General features: G+C 51.2%; 1 long non-coding RNA gene across 1 annotated transcript in view; it reads right to left on the bottom strand.

The window, feature by feature from the left end:
• Positions 1 to 8656: 8656 nt before the first annotated feature.
• LOC127749218 (uncharacterized) overlaps positions 8657 to 19673 on the bottom strand; it is a 132821-nt gene continuing 121804 nt past the window's right edge. The window contains exon 2 of the long non-coding RNA XR_008011027.1: positions 8657 to 9003. This is a non-coding gene — a long non-coding RNA (uncharacterized LOC127749218). The remainder of the gene's footprint in view (positions 9004 to 19673) is intronic.

Genomic DNA, 19673 nt, shown 5'->3' with positions numbered 1-19673 from the left:
TTATGTTATGTCTTATTGCCCACCAATATTAAAACAAAAAACAAACACAAAAAACAAATCAGACAAAAATCACAACAAATAACAAACAGATAGTATTTTTGCACAAGAAAGGACATATGTACGGAACCAAATTTTGATCAAATCCGGTCAAGAAACGTCCACGATTCCGACGGAAAAGAACGTAAACGATTATTAAAGGTAATACACTTGATGTTCGGGTGCATAGAAGCGCGTGACATTGAGGTACAAACATCATAGCAGTTTTATGACCCCCAATCGTAAAATTAAGACCATATTGGAAGATCATTAGCCCAGAGGGGAAAATCACTCCAGATGAAAGTGTACGAGTTAGTACATTAATACACCCTATTTTTAGCGTCATTTTTCACAATTTTTACAAACTTTTCTTACAACAGCACTATTTCCCCTCATTTCTACCATTAGTGCGCGTTTTACGCCATTAGTTCGCCTTTAGTGCAGGCCTGGGTGTACGAGTTAGAACGCAAGTGATTTCCCCCAGAAAAAATATAAAAATCTAAAATAAAATAGGGAGTCTGTGCACTTTCCTCACAGGCACGCACAGAGTCTCAAACAGTCACTTTGGCGAATCCGACCAACATACTGTAATAGTTTTCAATTTTTAAATAATTTCAAAAGTCAAAATCAGGTTTAAATTCGAGCTGTCCCCGGGGCTGATCGATGACCCGTGTGAATGCCCGCACGCACGCATGCCATGCCGTGCAGACCGTGTAAGCACGCGGCAGGACAGACATGTGAATGGGGCCCAAGCCACTTGAATGAATCCACAGTATCCGTGACGCTCAGCCGACCACAGACACGCCGTGAAGCTGGTGGTTTCAAGGTTTTGGTTTCGTGCCGACGCAAAAGGCCCCGAAGGTCCCACCCTGCTGCGCACCGCACCCTCTCTTGTGGTTCAGGCGTGAGAAATATGCCGCCACAAAGTCTCACCTTGACGCGTGGACGACACCTGTGTCATCTTAGAGGGCGGGTGGGCGACGGTCAAAGATACTTTCCACAAAAGGAGCGCCTTTGAGCTGGCCAGCCGACTGTTTTAGACATACCGCAAAAAGCAACTCGCTACGAAAATATCCCATAACCTTTCGCAGTGGCACTTGGCGCTACAGTATCAATGACGTTCCCTGTCTGCAAGCACCCACGGATGACGATGGAACGCGCCCAAATTTAAATTTATTATATCCGGGCGACGAAGCGGCTACGTTCAAAAACGCCTGCCCTTCTGCCCCTAAAAGTTGACGCTGAGCAGAAGGAAGACTGAGAAAAAGGAGCGAGAGACCAAGAAGACAAAGACAGAGAGAAGGGGAGGGGGAGTGAGTGGGACGGGGAAGGGGTATTCGCCGTGGGTCCGAAAGGGGCTGATAAATGTGAGTGGGGCAGCCTTTGTCTTAGAAGCGGGCCGGACGTGTCATCCTTTTTGCATGTCACGCAGAAGAGCGGATGTGTGATCTCCAATACAGTGCAGGAAGGCGGGTTGAAATGTTTTACTTGTATCAGCGCTAAAATACACCGCAAACAAAAGGGCTGTTTGGGTAGTAGCCGGCAGAAAATAAAATATGTGGCGCTTCAAATTGTATACCCAATCGAAATGACAACTCATTGTTCCGCCACCTTGTTTGCAGACACTGTTATGGCAGGCTTCATGCTATAATATTGTTGTCACTATTGTTAATGGCGTTACTCTGGCCGTCCGTCCACAGAACTACTGCGAGTCTTTTGTTCGGCCGAGTGAACTGTAAATCAAGACGCTTCGGCAGCATTGCAAACGCCAATGGCCCGCTAAGGCGACTGCGCGTGACAGCAATTTCTGAGGAATGAGACCACCACACTGTTGAGTGTTGACCGCAAAATGTGCTGACGGGGAACAGTCACTACGAAAACGGTTCAGGAGCCGGGAACATACGAGCATGGGCGGTCCAACGTAATACGGTCAAATGACTATTAAATCGGGTCAAAGGGGGTCAATCCCGGGGAGAATCTACACAATGGCCGACGAATTCCGCCCTCTCTTCCTCCCCCGCCCCTCTCGCTACGCCTCGCCACACCGGTACGGCACGCCGGCGCACCGCTTTGATAGCGTCAAGTGTTGAAGTGTGGCGCGGCGTCCTACAATACCGTCTCACAAATTTATCATACTTGACAACGACGCGGTCTCAAGCCCCATTATTCAGCTATTAATCATGTGTGTGCGCTGTCGGCATGCGCCCGACCAAAGGGTCATCGCATGGGGTGTTGGTTCTGGGCTCTGACCCGCCGCGCCTTAAGATTTGACCTGAACTTCTCTCTTTTTCTTAACATGTTTTTTTTTATAACGTGCGAGATGCGTATACACCTCTGAATAGGTCGCGACGTGCATGTACAAATGTAGGACATTTTGTTATAGGGTCGACAAGGGTCCGCCCCTATTATGTGCGTGCGGGGTGTGTATGGTCCCCTGGCTTATGATGATTGTGTTGTTCAACATAAGCCCACTTTAAGCTGTGAATAGGCTCACGTGTCCTCACGCCCCCTAGCCTGGCCCGCAGGCTGGCCCGTGGTATGGGCCCGCACGCCCTAAGGGCATAATCCGATCCGTTCCCACACCAAACGGCCGTAATGAGGGGCGTTCGGCTATCCACAAAACTATACGATGCGACTTATTGACGTTGGGTTTGTTTGTAGGCTCAGCACGGTGAAAACAGTATACGAGGAAAGGGGTTTTCCCCCTCAAAAGCCTCAATACATTTTACGTATGATTTTTTTGATTGCAGAGACCCTTCAACGTGCTAAATATGAACTCAATGACATTATAATTAAAATGTCTTCATGAGCTTCGAGATATTTCCTCGTCCTCACACCTTGCGAGGCGGGTTCTGCACGCAGCGCCGCACCTCGCTGCGTGAACAAGATACACAATGGGCAATGTGGGTTTGTGGGTTGACTTCCGTGAAGGAGTTGAATAGTGAGGAGAAAGCTCACCGGGTCAGGGCGAGCCAGGGCGGTGGAGTTCGCCACCTTTGCACGGTACTAATGATGACCAGGGGTACACCACATGCATATCCATTTGCCAAAATAACTCTGCGTGTCGAGCAAACAAAAACATTGCGTTCCCGGAAACATAACAAGCGAGGCCGACTTGCACTGCTTCAGTTGAGTTCCGTGAATGCGGAAGCAAAACGTAGAGGAGCGCTTGCTTACCCTACCAAGGGGTTCCTCCGTCACTTAACAATCGAGTGTGGGAAGAACCGTGCAAAAGCAAGCAAACTCAAGAAGTGATGAGTGTGCACCTGTCCTTACCTACTTTCCACGTCTTCTGTCTGTTTTGGTGGTGCAAAATTGTCGGCAACAGAGTGGAACAAATGGATCTACTAGACGATGCCATTTGGTTGTTCAAATGTCTTTTCTCTATGCAAGCCCGCCCGTAAACAAACATTATTCGATGTTCAGACTCTGGCGCATTTCAACACAAAGAATATAGATGTACAGCACCTTATTTGTAACAGAACAGAGACGCATATAACGCACGGGAGCAATGCTCCGGCTGAGTGCGGTGCGGTCCCCGGTAGCTTACGCAGCCATTGTGAACTCGACTTTCGACTTTCAATGGACAAGTTCGCTCTCACGCTTTCTTGCTGTAAATCAATGCTCGGTCATTTGCCTCACCCCTGGCTCGCTTCTACACGACCGAAAATTTGGTTTTCTGGGGAAAAGAAATACTTGCTTTACCAAGTCTTACACTGAGAATAGTAAAACCAATTATTTAAAACCGAAAGACAAGAACCGTATCTTTTCTATGGTTAAAAATGTGCAGTAAATAAATGTCATGTTTGCGAAATCCCTGCAAACCAGTAAAATTAGGACACAACACTGTAAAACGAAATGCTTCGTAAAAATTTGTTTACGAAAAGGTTTCGTAAGGGTCGATTTACGAAACGTTTTTAAATATATTTCGTAACAAATTTAAATTTTCGGGTAAAACGTCATAAAGTTAGACAAAAAATATAGCCATTTGCATCTTCATACCCCATAGATGGGGCTTTGGATTTTACAATGCAATTTGTAAAATTACAATGTATCGTCATTTGTTAAAAAAAAAGTTTTCGTAATAACCGCGAGAAAACTTCGTAAAATGACGTTATTTTTTTACAGTGAAGGGAGAGTGGGCCTAAAAGCACACACAGAGAAGCGTGCACTTGCTATAGTACACACAAGGAAGAGTGTGTTTGCTACAGTACACCCAAGGAAGAGTGTACTACTTGCTATAGTATACACACAGAAGTGTGTGCTTTACCAAAGGCAATGACACAATGGAGAGTAAGTACACAGGTACATACATGTACATTCATGGTAAGTTCACTCTTGTAGGTGTGTACACTGGATCAAGTACATGTGTACTATAGCAAGTACACACTTCTGTCCGTGTGAACTTGCAAGTCAACTCTTCCTTGTATCAACTAAATTCACGGTTTGGTTTGCAGCGTAAACTAGTGTTATAATAGTCGCAAGATTGCTGTCAATTAAATAAGCATTGCGTGCTATACGGTAAATAAAACGGGAACTCTCGTAGGGAACGTTGACCCTTGAACTACGTGACAGCAGTCAGATCGTAGGCACGGCCCACCAACAGTGGCCCCCGCAAGAGAACGGTCCTGTCACCTGGACAATGGGGCGACGAGCGCACGCAATCGCCCAATAATGGCGAACAATTGGGCGAAAGGGATTCGGCCAGCCTTCCGCACTTGCTAACACAAGAGAGATGACAGAATAGCGGTGCCGGGGCGGCGGGCCCTGACCGGCGGGCCTCCCGCGGCCAGCGGCCAGGGCGTCAACCTCTGCAGCAGCTGACTACTGCTGCCCTGGCTGCAGAATGGAATCATCAGAGAAATCGGAACCGATCGTGCGTTGACCTGCACTACGGGACCACCCCGGGGACCGGCCGGCGCGGTGCGATGACGAAGTACCAGGGCAACCCCTGGCGCGGTCTTGGGGTGAACCACCTTCCTCGTCGAACTACGGTACTACGTGCCGCTTTCCGTACTTGGAAGCGGAGAAAGCACTGGGCCAAATTCGTGGACAACCGGCGGCTCGTACGCGTCAAATAGAAAGAATTAAGTAGCTCTTTTGAGCCACCGACTGACCTAACGACATAGGAAAAGTATGCAAACTTCCACATTTTAGACACGTCATTCCTGTTAAGGTAGGACCTCAGTGTAATGACCGGCACCCCTAAGGTGTGAGAAAAAAAACACAATTAAATTATTTTCTTAATTACCACGTTTTGGGAACCGCTAAAAAATATGGGAGCCCTGCATGGGCAATAAACTGGTAAAACTAGTGTGCAAATATTGCACACTTAAAGTGTGTAACATGATGATTTTGCACATTACATGGTGTTTAGCTGAGCTGCACACTCATAGTGCGCAAATATTGAACACTAGTTATCAAAACGTAAACAAAACGTCTAATGTTTGCACACCAATTGACGTCTAGTTCAGTTCGACATCATGAAGTGTTTAGTTTTTGCACACTTGATACAGGTGGATTTAGAGTTCCCTAAAAGCGAGCGTGATTTTCACGCCCGGCGTGATGAAAGTCGATCCCTGATTGGCTGGGTGAAGCTTACGAAGCGTGAAAATCACGCCTGGCGTGAAAATAACGCTTGCGTTTCGTGAACTCCGAATCTACACTACTGCACATCAATCGGTGTGCAACTTTCTACATTTGTTTTACCAGTGTACTAACAGTATTTTCTAGTTGCATGTTTAACTTGTATAGCCCTAGAGAAAATGTATTATGCGACTTAAAAATGTGGGTGAAGATTTTTTATTACCACAAGGTACCATTCTACATTCTACTGTATCTATACCCCTCTGATCATCAGAATTGAAATTTTTATTTTATATATTTTTTCCACTGCTAGACATACAGGCAAAAACGAAAAGACTCGTTGTACTTCATCTAAAAATAAAACAAGACCTTGAACGTGTGGACCTACATAAAGAAGTAAATCAGCTGCGGGACATCGCTATAGCTACAAAACTGCGCATGGAACATTCTAGCACCCTATTATAGACCTCTATGGTCAAGCTTTTCATGCATAAATTTTATTTTTTTAATTGGGGATTTGGCACTGAGCTCTTCGGTTGTCTATAACTCTGAAAATACCCAATACAGCCGCAAGAAAATATTCCGCTGCGACAGAAATAATTGAAGTACACTTTCAAAGCCGACAATAAAAATCAAATTTCCCCATTTTTGGCAATTTTTTCGCAGGGGCCCTACCTTAATGGCTAATGTGCTCAAACGGCGGGTGGTCATCCCGCTACCGCCCCCACAAAGCGACAAGTGCAGCTCAAAAAGGTCTCGCACAAGTGAAAAATCGAGATCCTACCGAAAGCCATTCTCCTCCCGCCGAGAGGGGAACAGTCGTCGCGCCGCATTGTTCCTATACCGCGCGCCTAAAAAGATTTCCCCGTTGTGACGGTCCGTGCCGTTCCCACGCCCACTCGGTGACCAGAGGCACGTCGCCCGGCTGCGGGGTGGTCCCTACTAATCGGCTCTGCGCGGATGGGAAATTGTGTCGACTTGTGCAGTCGCCGAGAAGAAAACAATAGTTTGCACGCTCATACGACAACCTGCCGCAGTCAGCACCAAAGTTGGGACCAATTCAATTGATTACGATAAAAATGCTTAAGATTTGTCAATGTACTGTGTGTCAGGGCCACGACAGAACGGTCTGCGGGTCTGCCTACTCGATACCCGTAAGGCGTCATGGCGCGAGGGGTACCTAACCAAAAAAATAAAATAAAAAGTGTGTACACCGAATTATCAAATTGTAAAGATTTCCGATTACCAATGATATCCAAAGATTACAAATGATTACCAATGATAACCAAAGATTACCAATGAATACTATGATTCGCCCTTCATTCTAAATCAAAGCGGCCACTTTCCCAGCCAGAAATGAAATTCGATCGACGTCGAATCGACATCGACGTTGCTCGAAAAACGCAATTTTGGCACTCAAATCGAGGTGTCGAGGTCGAATCGACATCGAATCGACGTCGAAGAAATTTTCATTTCTGTCTGGGTTTGTCCCGAGAAAGATGCATTTTCGTGCACATCTTACGTAGTTCTCATTGGTAAAACAAGTGTTTAATTTTGCACGTCAATTGACGTTTAAGTTCAAATGTGCATTTTCTAGACACTTTGTGGTGTCTAACTATGTTATACGTCAATTGGTGTTTAAACCTTCGACACTTCCGAAACGTGTAGCAGCTGCATACCGTATGGTTCCTAGTTCCCTAGTGACTGCATACAAGTGTTTTTTTAAACATTTACAAAACTTCTAAAATTTGCACACCACGCAAGTGTGCAACTTGAGTTAAACATCATGTAATGTGCAAAATCACAACTTGCGCACGTTTGTGCAAATATTGCACACTTGTTCTACCAGTGCTCAATTCTTTATCTTGAAGTTACAAATTTGCATCCTACGATTGGACAAATTATATTTCTGTCCGTGGGAGGGATGTAAATTCACCACATGCGCGTTTGCATTTAGGAAAGATATGCACAAAAATGCGTGTCTAAATCAACAAATTTGTCCTTTGAAAGGACCCTCATGAGTGGGTGGGTTACCAAAGATTACCACTGATTTCCAGAGATTACCAAGGCTGTGTACACCTGATTACCCAAGTTGGGCACCCTGAGGGGGGCTTAACGCCCTTACAATGTATATATCAGATTGCCAAGATTGAAAAATTGCTAGACGAATATTTTGCTTTTGGGGCATGATGCACTACTTGCACCCTCCAAAAGAGGCCTCGTGGTTAGTCAAGTCAAGTAGACAAAAAGCATGGGTTTTTGGTCTGGTTGCCTTGATATTGCCGAAGATTATTGTAGATTGTCAGGGTGGGTGTACACCAGATTACCAGAGTTGTGTCACCCTCGAATACTGTACGACACCTGAGTTTCAAGCAAGAGCATGAGAAATGCATCGCTGCTTGTAGACCGAGACGTTGTTTTTATCGTTACTTCAGTGCGACAGTACGCGACAGTACGGCTTTCGGTGTTACTCCGATATCGGGCTAAGGCATTTTAATATAATTTCAACCTATCGGCTTCGCTTTGACAACAGACGATAATCGGGGCGCTGGGCCTGTTTGCTCTTGTCGCCATCCGGGGTTCACCTCGGTGCAGTATTAACCGTAATTTGGTCCCGTGCGGTACCATTGTCCTCCACGCTGCCTTTTCAGGGCGTCGGGGCGTCGCCGTGTCACGTAATGGGGCAACACGATCGGAAAAAGCTTATAACCCCCGGGGAGCAATTTCTACTCTCCCCCTTCCTTTTTCCCTCTTCTGCTCTTTGCAATCATTTTGATAGAGGGGACCACAAGGCCACAAGACGGAAACATATTGCTGCAACCCCAATTACTTCCACAACAACCAGCTCAGCTGAACCTCCCTTGCACCGCGCTTCAAACCGAATCCGTTTAGTTTCGTAATAGAAGACGAATTTCCGGCACACCGTGGCACGCTACAGGTACACGATGCGCCTGAAAGGGTTTACGCGGCTGTCGGGGAGGGGTACTCTGGTCGGGCCATTCAGGGTAAGATATCATTAAATTAAATGCGACGATTCAAGATCGGACTAGAGTGCCATTACCCTCGTCTTTTCTCTTTCCGGAATGAGTGCCAGGAGCGTACTTTTGATATTCGATTGCAAGAGACAAATAATTTGAGGAGTGTTCAATTTCACGGAGACACACTTTTCTGCTCCTGCCCGGTACAGATCACAGTGACACAAATGCCAGCTATTTTCGTCAATTTTGTATGATTGCCGCCCGCTGAGATCCGGGGATGATCCCCATCCCCCTTTCCTCTTCCTTTGCTGCACACCTCCCGCGAAAGCCCGTCATCGCTCCGTAGCATGCCGTGATTGCCGAGCTATTCCCGCAGCTTTCTGATTCAAACGCCTCGCCGGATCTGAAACAGAAACATGACAACATAGAGTTAGGAAATGAAGTAAATAAAAAGGGACGCGTATTGAGGGCCGGCCACTTGATTTGACTAACCAAGGGGGCGAGAGGCCTTGTCCCAAGGTTTTTGATCCGGCCAGAGGCGATACAATGAAAGCCGCCACCGAATCAAATTAGTCTGCTCAGTTCAGATACAAAGAAGTCATGAGTGGCGCTCCGGGGCCGCGCGCCGTAATTGACGTGCGAATGCGCCCACCGCAGTCATATACCATACCGGCGGCCGAACGTTTAGGCCCTTATTGAAAGGAAGTACGCGGCCGCACCTGCAAATAATTGCACGCGCGATGTGTTTAGTGTTTCCTGCCGATTTGAGCCGATGCCCGTATTGGCAGTCGGCTGATTAATACCCCGACGCGGCCGTGGCCCGGGCCGTGGCCCGGGCCGTGGACCAGCAGGCCCAGCAGGTCCGTAACCGCCGCGGTAATGACCGGTTGGGTTCGCGATTCCCGTGCGGAGGAAGTAGGCGTGTTGGCCCGCCTGGCTGAGGCCGGCCGGGCCCCGGCCAGGGACAGGGCCGCCGTGTCATTTGTTCCGATCGGCGGCACCCGCAGTGAGCATCACCTATTTCATACCCTCCAAAGCAGTCTGCGCTGCTCCGTCTCACGAGCTGCACTCAAGAAAATTGTGTGACATCGCCATCAGTGTGTCCGGTAATCAAGCCACACCCAACGTCGGCAAAGCATGGTCGAACCATATCGTAGGCCAGCCTAGCTGAGCTACCGCAGCCTATCATAGGCACACGAAGACAACTGGAGAAACTCTACAGGCACGTGCCGTCAGTGCTGAGTGCATCTTTGCAGTTTTAACTCGACGAAGCGCCGTTCTCGAACGCGGTTTATTTCCTACCGTCCTGAGCCTAATTGTCTGCGCAGCTTATTGTGGTTCCGCGCCGTGGGGCTGAACGGGTACCGGGAAGAGATAACCGTCCGATCCACTTACTGGTAGCATAAGGCCGAGGTCCTGAGGCAGCGGCGGGCGCCAGGCGAGTGCCTCTGTGCGGAAGAGCTGCCACACGACGCGGTTTTGGGCCAAAACGAACGACAGACGGCAACCAATTAGAAGCGGCAAGAGGTCACCGCTGCCAATAAACCAAAGGCTGCAGCCGCCCTAGACACGCTTTACACTCATCCAATAAAGGTCCCGGGGCCGGCAGCGGCCGGCAGGCAAGTCCAGTCGGCGTGTGGCCAGCTTGTTTATCTTTTATTGCGCGCGCGTGGTGCTGTGTTGGCAGCCCTGGAATGTGCCAAGTGGCCTGTATAACAACGGTTGGCGCCCCAGTCGGTCTGCAGCCACCCGCCGCCGCGGCGCACCGCCCCGGCGCACCGCCCCGGCACACCGGCGGCAGCGGCACTGGTCCAGGGGGGCCAACCGCAGACACAGGCGAATTGATGCCGTAAAAGAGCAGCGCAAGGAGGACACCGCTCTTCCAGTTCAGCGTCAGGTGGTTATGTGGGCTGAATAGGACGTGAAGTCGGAGCAAATATGGCTGAGGCTTCAAACTTCTGAGCTTTAAGTGGAGGTTCCTCATCGCGTACTCACATCTTGGTGACCACGAACAACCCCATAGCATGCAGATACTTTGTTTCGCAGCAGTATAGCGAACCACATGAATGCAACCTCTGACTTGGTAGGCATTCCGTTGATATGATACAGCGGCCAGCACCGCCGCGGCGCGACCAGCGCGACCAATAAATGCTTGCCCGATCGTTGCAGCAGCTGCAGCAGCAGCCTTGGCAGGAGGCCGGCTGGCTGTTTGGATTGAAAACAGATGGAGTGGATGAGTCGGTAGCCTCTATCGCCTGCTGCCGAGTCATGCACAGCTAACGTCCCAGCAAGGTACAAATACATATTTGTAGAAATGTACCTCCAACATGATGGTCTCTAGAGCTGATCCATAATCTTGCAGAAGTTCAGAAAGATTTAGGCATAGTTATTGAAAATTGATTAAGAATCACCCTGAAGCACTGGGGAAAAAAGTTTAGGACTAAGCAGCAACGGGTAGTTTTAGTATGACCGCAACAAAGGTCACCAAATTTTAACTTTTAAACGGTTCGAATTACAGGATCTACTTAATCTACTTACTGAGCCTAGAAATAATATAAACCATGCATTTTAATTCGTGGTGATGGCAATTTTGGTGTAGATAGGTCCTAACAACTTATCTTGACTACGTTAGAGCACAAGTTTAAGATAGGCGCCAAATGACATTAAGTCCTACCCTTGATAAATCCAGTGAGATAAAGAGAAAAAGAAATGTAAGCTTTATTTACATTTGCGTTTGACATATTGTCGTCCTCATAATCTAGGCCGCCTCTGCCTCAAGTCAGGCAAAGGCTCAAATGCCCGATCACATGAATGAAGCCCAGAGGCTCTCACCAGTCGGAGGCTCAGAGTTGGACCGCCACCTGAGCCGCGGCCGACACGAAATAACACTCGACCGACTCCCCGAATCGCGCATTGTCTGCTGCTGCTTTTTAGTGTCGGTTATTTTTATCGGAATGGACAGAAGCGTAGGCGGGTTATTGAAAGTCAAGGATCTGCTCAAAGGGGCGCAGGAAGGGCGGCGGCGTATAGACACAAGGAATTGAGGATGAAGGGAGACTGCGAGAGAGGAAGAGAGTAGAACAGAAGAGAGAGAGAGACAGGGAGTCGGGGAGAGAGGGAGAGAGAAAGGGGGAGGGGAGCTTTGCATAGACGGTGGAGATAGGGAGAGAGAGTGGGCAACCTGCGCGCGCGCGTGTCCGACGGGCCTGCCTATCCTTCAGGCTGACGGACTTGGCAGCCGGCCCAAACAGGTCTTGAGCTGGAAGTCGACTCAGTGGTGGATGTAGTCGCAACAGAGAAACTTACAACAGTCTTCTTAAGGCATCTCACTTTTATTCCATGTCGTCCACGATGGCCATGGCTCGCCATGGCCCGCCAGGCCCGCCATGGCCAGTTCAGGCCCTCTGCCGAGCAGACCAGTTGGAGATTTATATAAGACGGCAAAGGCTGCTGGTGTTATCGGGCAAAAGAGGAGTGAGGCTCGGGACACCTGCCCGACCGTGTCAGCCGCTGCCGACCAGGGGCCCACCAGAGGCTCGCCAGGGGCCCAGCCCACCAGGGGCCCCCTCCCACTCTACGGCCATATCACCTCCGATGGGTCGTTCGTCGCGCGTCCCACCGGAAACCTCTGCTAATTTCGGAGACACAAGACAAGGGGGGATGGAGATAAAAGCTGGAGCCGTGAAGTGGCTGGTCGAGCGACCATCAGGGCTCGCACTGGGTGGCCTCTCCCCGCGCCCCCTTTCCCTCTCTCTCTCGCTCACTTTTAGTCTGTCTCGCTTCACACCGAGAGATGGATAGAAGATCTCAAAGGTGCGAATAATCGGTTCGCTGAGGACTAAGCGACGAACAGGCAGCCAAAAGTGGAAGGCGAAAGAAACGGCCGAGAAAAGAGAGGAGAGTAACTAGAAGAATCAGAGAGAGAGAGAGAGAGAGAGAGAGAGAGAGAGAGAGAGAGAGAGAGGAGTAAAGTCCACCGTCCCAGAAGCGGCCAGCAGCTCGTAAACGAGAGCAGGTGACCTTTCCGCGAGGCGAAGCGCGACTTTTAGCGAGGCCCCCGCGCCGTGTACCTTGTTGCAACGGGATCAAGCGCTGCTGGTCGCGCTCGGTATCGCCAAGCGCCGTACGTCCCCGCGAGCGCCACTTCGGGACGCGCGGGTCCTCTTTGGGGACAGGGAGCCATCGAGGCGGCACCTTCCCCGCGGGCGACCCGCGGCACGCACAGATACACATCGCTGAATGTGTCCGCCTCCGGCCTACAGCTTCTTCGTCGCCATAAACAAGCCTCATGGCGTCAGCCGGCCCGGGCCCATGGCGCACAAGGTGACGAGCGGCAGCCGCCCGATCCTTTTATTTTCCCTTTCCACTCCTCCTCCTTGATCCAGCGTGACCCTGTCCTGCTGGCCGGGCCGTCGTCCAGGACCAACGGCTTATCAGCGCACATCCATCAGCTGTGCAACTATATTAAGGGGCGCTAGAGGAGGGAGACGGGGAGGGAGGAAGGGAAGGGGGAAGTGAGGCGGTGTGAGGCAACATAGCCATGGATGATGATAGGAAGACGTTACCAAGAACGGCGTGGCTGTATGAGACAAAACTTTTCTCCATGTGATGTGATGACTCAGTACGAAAACAGTTACCATTCGAACTAAAACTTATTGCGTAAAATTTGGAAACACAATCATTTTCTGTGCGCTTTTCTTTGTGGTGCAGACCTCCCCGGTGCGAAGCGGGCACGGGCCTACAGCGGCCAGGCAGAGAACGAGTGTGGGCTGCCTCGGCGATAAAGCAACGCTTTGCACCCGATGCATGGGACTCGGTCGGCTCGTTGGGACAACTCTCCCTCTCCCTCTCTCTCTCTCTCTCTCTCTCTCTCTCTCTCTCTCTCTCTCTCTCTCTCTCTCTCTCTCTCTCTCTCTCCCTCTCTCGCTCTTTCTCTCTCCCCACCTCTCTCTCTCTCTGTGTTTGTTTTTCGTGTCGCGGTCGCTCGCTTGTTTGTTAATTCACACCTCGCTTTATCTCTCCCACCCAGGATGGGCACCGCGAGCCGGACCTCGGCCAGGCCGGGGCCTAATGGGCCGAGCCAAAACAAATTGCAGCCATGTCACCTTCTGATTGAAAGAGACGACTGGGTCAAGTGGAGGGGAGAGAGAAAACTTCAGAAGAGCAAGATCGGGAGCTCGGAATGCCAAAAGAGCGTTTAACGCTGCCCCACATTTTCACAAATGATTCTTTAAGTAGTGTGATACTGAAACAGTGGTTGCGCGCCTCTCGTGCTGACTGCTCACTCCGTCCTCACTTTTCGCAACAGGGCCCGTACCAGTTGGCGGTAAGGCTCGGGGGAGATTGGTGGCCCCGTCAGCGCGGCCATCCGTCGGGCAGGCGGGCCTCAAGGCGGGCGAGAGGAGAGGCGTGTATTTATCAGACATTCCAGCTTATTTATCTGCCGCTGGAGCCCTTATCGGCCGCAGGGCTCAGCTCCATTCAAACGGCAGTCATAACGACGTCCAAGTGACCAGATGGATCCCCAGCGCGCCATTGAAAAGCTCGACTCCTCCTCAATGGGGAAGAAGACGGGAAACCTGTGAGAAATAGATACCGACACACGGGGCAGCGCGGGGCGGCCGTGAGGGGGTGCGTCGGGCCGCGAGGCCGCCGCGCCCCGCTCCCCTCTGACCACAAGGCAGCCTGCCTCAACCCCGAGGGGTCCAAGCCATTAATTATTTCGAGCAAACGTGGCGCGACGCGCACTCAACAGGGTCTTTCTGTCTGATAAGAAATAAAGGGCCGGAGGGGCCGTGCGACACGATGGAGGAGGCCCCGCCCGAGCAACCGCCGCGCCGGGCGGGCGGTACTCACCACAGAGCGCTGGGCTGGGCCGGGCTGCGGTCACCAACCAGAGAGCAACGTGATACACTACGCTCGGTGTTTTGTGCGTCGGCGGCGTGCGCGTGGCGGGGCGTGGCCCCGCGGGCCGGGGCGTGGCGGTGTGTGGGGTGTGGTGGGGTGGGGCGGGGCACGGCGTGGCGGCGTGCCGCGGGTTAGATGTTCCAACCCCAACGGGGAGGTCAGTGAAATGTTGACATTGTCGTTTGAACGAATATAAAACAAAACACAGTAACCAGCGGCTACACTCGTCTCGTGGAGTGCTCAGGCTTCGTGCCAGAGCGGAGGTGGTAGGGTGTCCGATGGTCTTTCCGGGTCGTTCGCTCCTCGCATCAGCAGTCCAGGTTTCCGATAACTTACCGACGACGCTCCGACCGGCGATATTTTTCGCGCCGAACGCGCAGACCTTTGCGGCGGCGGCCGGCCCTCGGTCGGCACCACTCAGGTTATAAATCGTGGCTAACAGCGCTCATCAGCCGGTGTGTAACTTGACACACAACCCTCTCGGTGTCCACGCGCGCGCTGAGCCCCTAAATAAATATCTCCATAAAATCTCACCCGGGTCAAGCCTGCAGGCGGCGGTGATGAATATTCGAGCGCACTTAATCTCGGGCTGGCTATCGCGGGCCAAGGACGCACACGTCCGCGGCCAGGACGTGTCATACGTGATGCATCGCACTAACACAAAGGGTATCTGGGTGGATGTACAAAAATATGATTTTCAATGAATGCATGACAGAATATTGGTTGCCCAATAAAGGCGATACCGTACTTTTAATACAACTACCCCTCCCCCCCCCCCTCCCCGTTACAATTGTGTCCATAGCAAAGAAAAGCGTTCGAACGTAACTGATAACAAAACTAACGTTTTGTCCTTAAAAGAAACGGGTTTCATCCCGCAAAAGCAGCTCAGTTACAGAACACACATTTCGTATGCTTTTCGAACAGTGCGCTTTGCTTCTAAGGACACCGTTGGATCATCAACGTGGACAACTAAATATTGGTTGGTGGAACAAAACGTTTGTCTGTCGTCTAGAAAAGTAACAACTTTGTGAGTTCTGGGAACCAATTAATTTTTCCCGTCTGCGTGTGTACTTGTCGATTCGACATCGTCCCAGCCACCTGACGTGGCTGAGTCAGGTCTCGCTGAACGCCGCGCCACGCAGGTGGCCCCTCTCAAACTCTCGAGGTGTGTTCATTACTCCGTCGCCCACAACGTGGATCGGATTACAGTGCCGCTAACGCCGCCCGGTGCAGCACAGCACCGCCGGCGCGCAGCGCCAGGCTGAGGGCCTTCGGCCAGGACTCGAGAAAGTGGGGTTAGGAGCAATGTGAACTGGTTTCGTAGTGCAGTTACCACCTACGGGTTCCACCAACCCCCGATATCAATTGTTAAAAGCCTTTGCACCATTCAAATTATTCTAACAGAATATCAGAGTGATGGTTTTCGCTCGCTATGCACCGACCACCTTGACGATATCCGCCCCCTCCCTCCCTCTCCCCAGCCTCTGATGGCCCATCCTCGTATACTGGCTGGCGCTGGCCAGCACGCTCTCGCTCGCATGCTCTCTCTTTCTGACACACACACAGGGCACTCTTGGTCGTTTTGTGAACTGCTGCATCGTCTGCCATAAAACAAACGCGGACAACGCGGCGCGAGTGTCGAGATGAGGAGGCGATGAGTCAAGCTCATACAGAGGGAGGATTTTACTGTGATCATGATCGTAATCATTACGGTCACGAGAGTGGCGGAAACGAAAGAGTGATGCCGAGCGCAATGCGGCGAGATGCGCGTTGGCGAAAACCCGCCACCGGAAGTAGGTGAAGGGGCGACGGCTACCGAGAGGGCTACGCTACGCTACGCAATTTCTGTGAACGTTTAGCCTGTATTTCTTGTATTTCTTGATTAATCTGTCTTTAAGTTCTGTTGTGTGTACGTAGTGTGTTTTGTAGTATTGTTTTTAAGCATGTTTTTGTCTTTTCGAGTACGCACCCCGCTACTCGACCTCTAGAAAGGTTACTATGCCAAAACTGCCAATAAGAGCATGCCACCCACACCAACCTCAGCCACTGACGCGTATAAATAGAGAGACAATGCAGTGGGCTCTTCTTTAAATAATGGGAACAGTAGAGCTTTGAGCGATAAGAGCTTACTGCTGTCCGGAGAAAGGGTGGGGAGGAATCAATGAGTGCCAGGGCAGGTCCGCCCCGTACCCGCGCCACTCTGGCTGGCGTAAAGCAGATTAGAGGAGACACGCCGCGCAGCGCAGCGGAGCTCGGCCATTCAGAAATCCAAGCCCGGCACTCCCTGCCCGCCTAGCCGTCCAGGACCACCTCACATCAAGTCACTGTTTCGCCGCTGGACGACCGGCAGGCTAGCTGACATAAACGCTGGCCGTGCGAAGCGCCTGTGCGAGAGCCTGTGCGAGAGCCCGGGACCGAGCCCGAGCGAAAGAGCGCTCGCCGACCGCAGGGAAGGCTTTCCCACGGGGCCGAACGGCCGGCGCGAAAAAAGAGGTCCTTTTGTTCGAGTCTCTGATTGAGCGAGACGGGCGGCGTGTGCGTGCGGGCGTGCCGGCGCGGCGCTGGACAGAGTGTCACGGCGCGGCGGCGCAGAGCCGGCAGAGCGGGCAGAGCCGGGCGGGGCTCACATTGTTGGCTTTCTGACGGTGAAAGGGGAGTGAGGGGGCCATCTGCCGCCGTGCCGGGGGCCGGAGTGCTGGACATACCGAGCGGAGCGCTCCAAGAGCCAGCCTCACCTCTCCGGTTCAGGGAAGAAATACGACAGTATCTGAAATACCTTGAACAGATTCTGCAGTACTCATTTGTTTTACAAGTTCCCCAGTAAACTAACTGGCCTAGACTACGCCATGTTCATCAGCAGCAGGCTGTCCTCCCTCAGCATCGGCAGCTGCGGCTCCTCCTGGAGCTGGCGTCGCCGGGCGCCGCCACATCTGCATGACATCCTTATCAGGACCCGGAGGTGTGAAGGGTCGGCCGGGGACCATCCGGTCGAGGCTTGCCCACACGCGGCGCGCCCGAGCCCGGCCCGGGCCCCCCGAACACCTCCGGGTACCTTCCTTTGGGGGCCCACCGGGGCCCACCGGGGCCCACCTACCTCCGGGGCGCTCTGTCCACAAGGGCAATTAATTCCTCTCCCCCAAACCAAGAGAGACATCTTGTTTTTCCCACCCCGGGAGACAAGGTGCCGGTTTTATCGGCCGGGTCCACCCCATCACGGCCTGCCGAGCCTGCCGGGCCTGCCGGGCCTGCCCCAACGGCCCCACCCAGCCTTCCGTTTCCAATTCCTCCACACCTCCCGAGTGCAACTTTGATAGAGATCGCGGTCCTGCTGGCCCACCGGCCGGCTGTCCGGGTTGTTGGGACTCGACGCGTCCTCGGAGAGGGGGGTTTGGAGGGGTGGAGGGAGGGAGGGAGGGAGGGAGGGAGGGAGTAGGAGAGAGAGGGAGAAAGAGAGAGATGACTCGATAAAGGTGACGTCGTCTCCCTAGGTGTCTCCGAGCCGGTAGGCCCGGGGGGTCCTCCCCGGAGATCAGGTGGGGCGCCCCACACAAGCGAAGCACACCATTTTTCGCACAATAGCCACGACGGGGCGGGCTCCTGGGCATACACAACATAAAAAGTTGTATCAAGAGGTAAATAAATAATTGTGTCTCATCCAAAATTCACTTGACTTAAATTCGCAGGTAGATAAGGCATACGACTCTATTAACTTGTTTCCTGAGTCTTGGCCATTAATTTTTCCATTCGAAGCAGCAAACCCGAAATAAACCCGAAATAAACACTCACCACTTATCTAAATTTTGCAGTGCTCTGTTCATAAAGATCACGACAGCTTGGTTTATTTTGTGCTTCCAATGCTATTGAGGGGCGTAAAGTTTAATGGATGGCAAGCCCCATAGACTCGGGATCTACTGTCATTGTTTTGTCATCTCCAGATCGTCGTGGAGGGTCGTTGTTATGGCAGGCCACGACTCACTTATCGGCCTGATAGGCTACTTCATAGAAGGCACAGAGATTGTGTCCCACTGATTTGCGGTTTATGGGTCTGGTGGTGGACGATGTGGGAGGGAGTGGGATGGCGGCTGACGGGGTAGGCAGCAGGGTTCCCTTGCTGTGGCGCCAGCCAGTAGCCATACAGTCACCTCCACCAAACACACACACGCGCACACACACACAGTCCTGATTGGGACAAGTTCATTACGTCATGTTTATCGACTTCGACCCAACACCTTCTCGAGCTTTACGACCAGACAGTTCCAAGAAAATCAGGGACTTCGGTTCGCATAGGAGCCAGTCACAGCAGCGCAGTCTGCTGTGTCCGTCCGAATCGCTCCATACCTACTCCCTTCACATTTCACACACCCGGGCAAGCAGTTTTCTTGTTGGTCACGCGAAAAATCACAAGACTCCCGAGCAGCGCTTCTTTCAACATCGATTACTCGCGCGATTTATAAAATCGTTATCTGATGCTGCTGCGCCTGTGGCTGCGCCTGCCGCCCCTTTCCCAGGCTGTCCCGGTGATGGATGGAGAGTCTGATTGAAGGCTCGCGCCGCGCGTCCGCTCGCGCCCTGGCCCCATCCCAACAGGTCACCTCTAATGTGACGCGAGCCAAGAGTTCAACTAGTTTGTTGTTAGGCCACAAGTTATTTTGCATACGTGTAAGAGTAGATGGTACAATGGGAGGAATGGGACTAAAAAAACATGGCCTGCAGAAATTGACGTTCGGGCGTTAAAATCTTTGAATTTTAAAAAGGGCGAAGAATTTTTGTCCGTCATAGTAAGGTTTCCTTTACGGAAAATTGGTTATGACAAGTACCATACATCCATATCGTAAAATAACACATTGAAATTATCATGTTCCTCATTCAAATACGGTAAAAACGAAACCCTAGCACTATGAATCAACTTAGTTATCTTTGACGGAGCAATAATACCATGTGTATGTGTATCACAGCTAGAACTGTAGTACCATACATGGACCACACTTCCAAGTGTAGTGCCACACACATGTATGTCACTTAAAAGTAGTGTGGTACCATTTATCACGCTTCAAAGTGAAGTGTAGTGCTACACTTGGAAGTGTGGCACATGTATGGTATTACAGTTATAACTTTGATACACATAGTATTGCACTTATAAGTGTTGGACTGTAACACACTTGAGTT

This window comes from Frankliniella occidentalis, unplaced genomic scaffold, assembly GCF_000697945.3.
Source record: "Frankliniella occidentalis isolate FOCC.00 unplaced genomic scaffold, Focc_3.1 Scaffold40, whole genome shotgun sequence".
NCBI classification, from domain to species: domain Eukaryota; kingdom Metazoa; phylum Arthropoda; class Insecta; order Thysanoptera; family Thripidae; genus Frankliniella; species Frankliniella occidentalis.
This window is presented reverse-complemented; position numbering and strand designations above follow the sequence as displayed.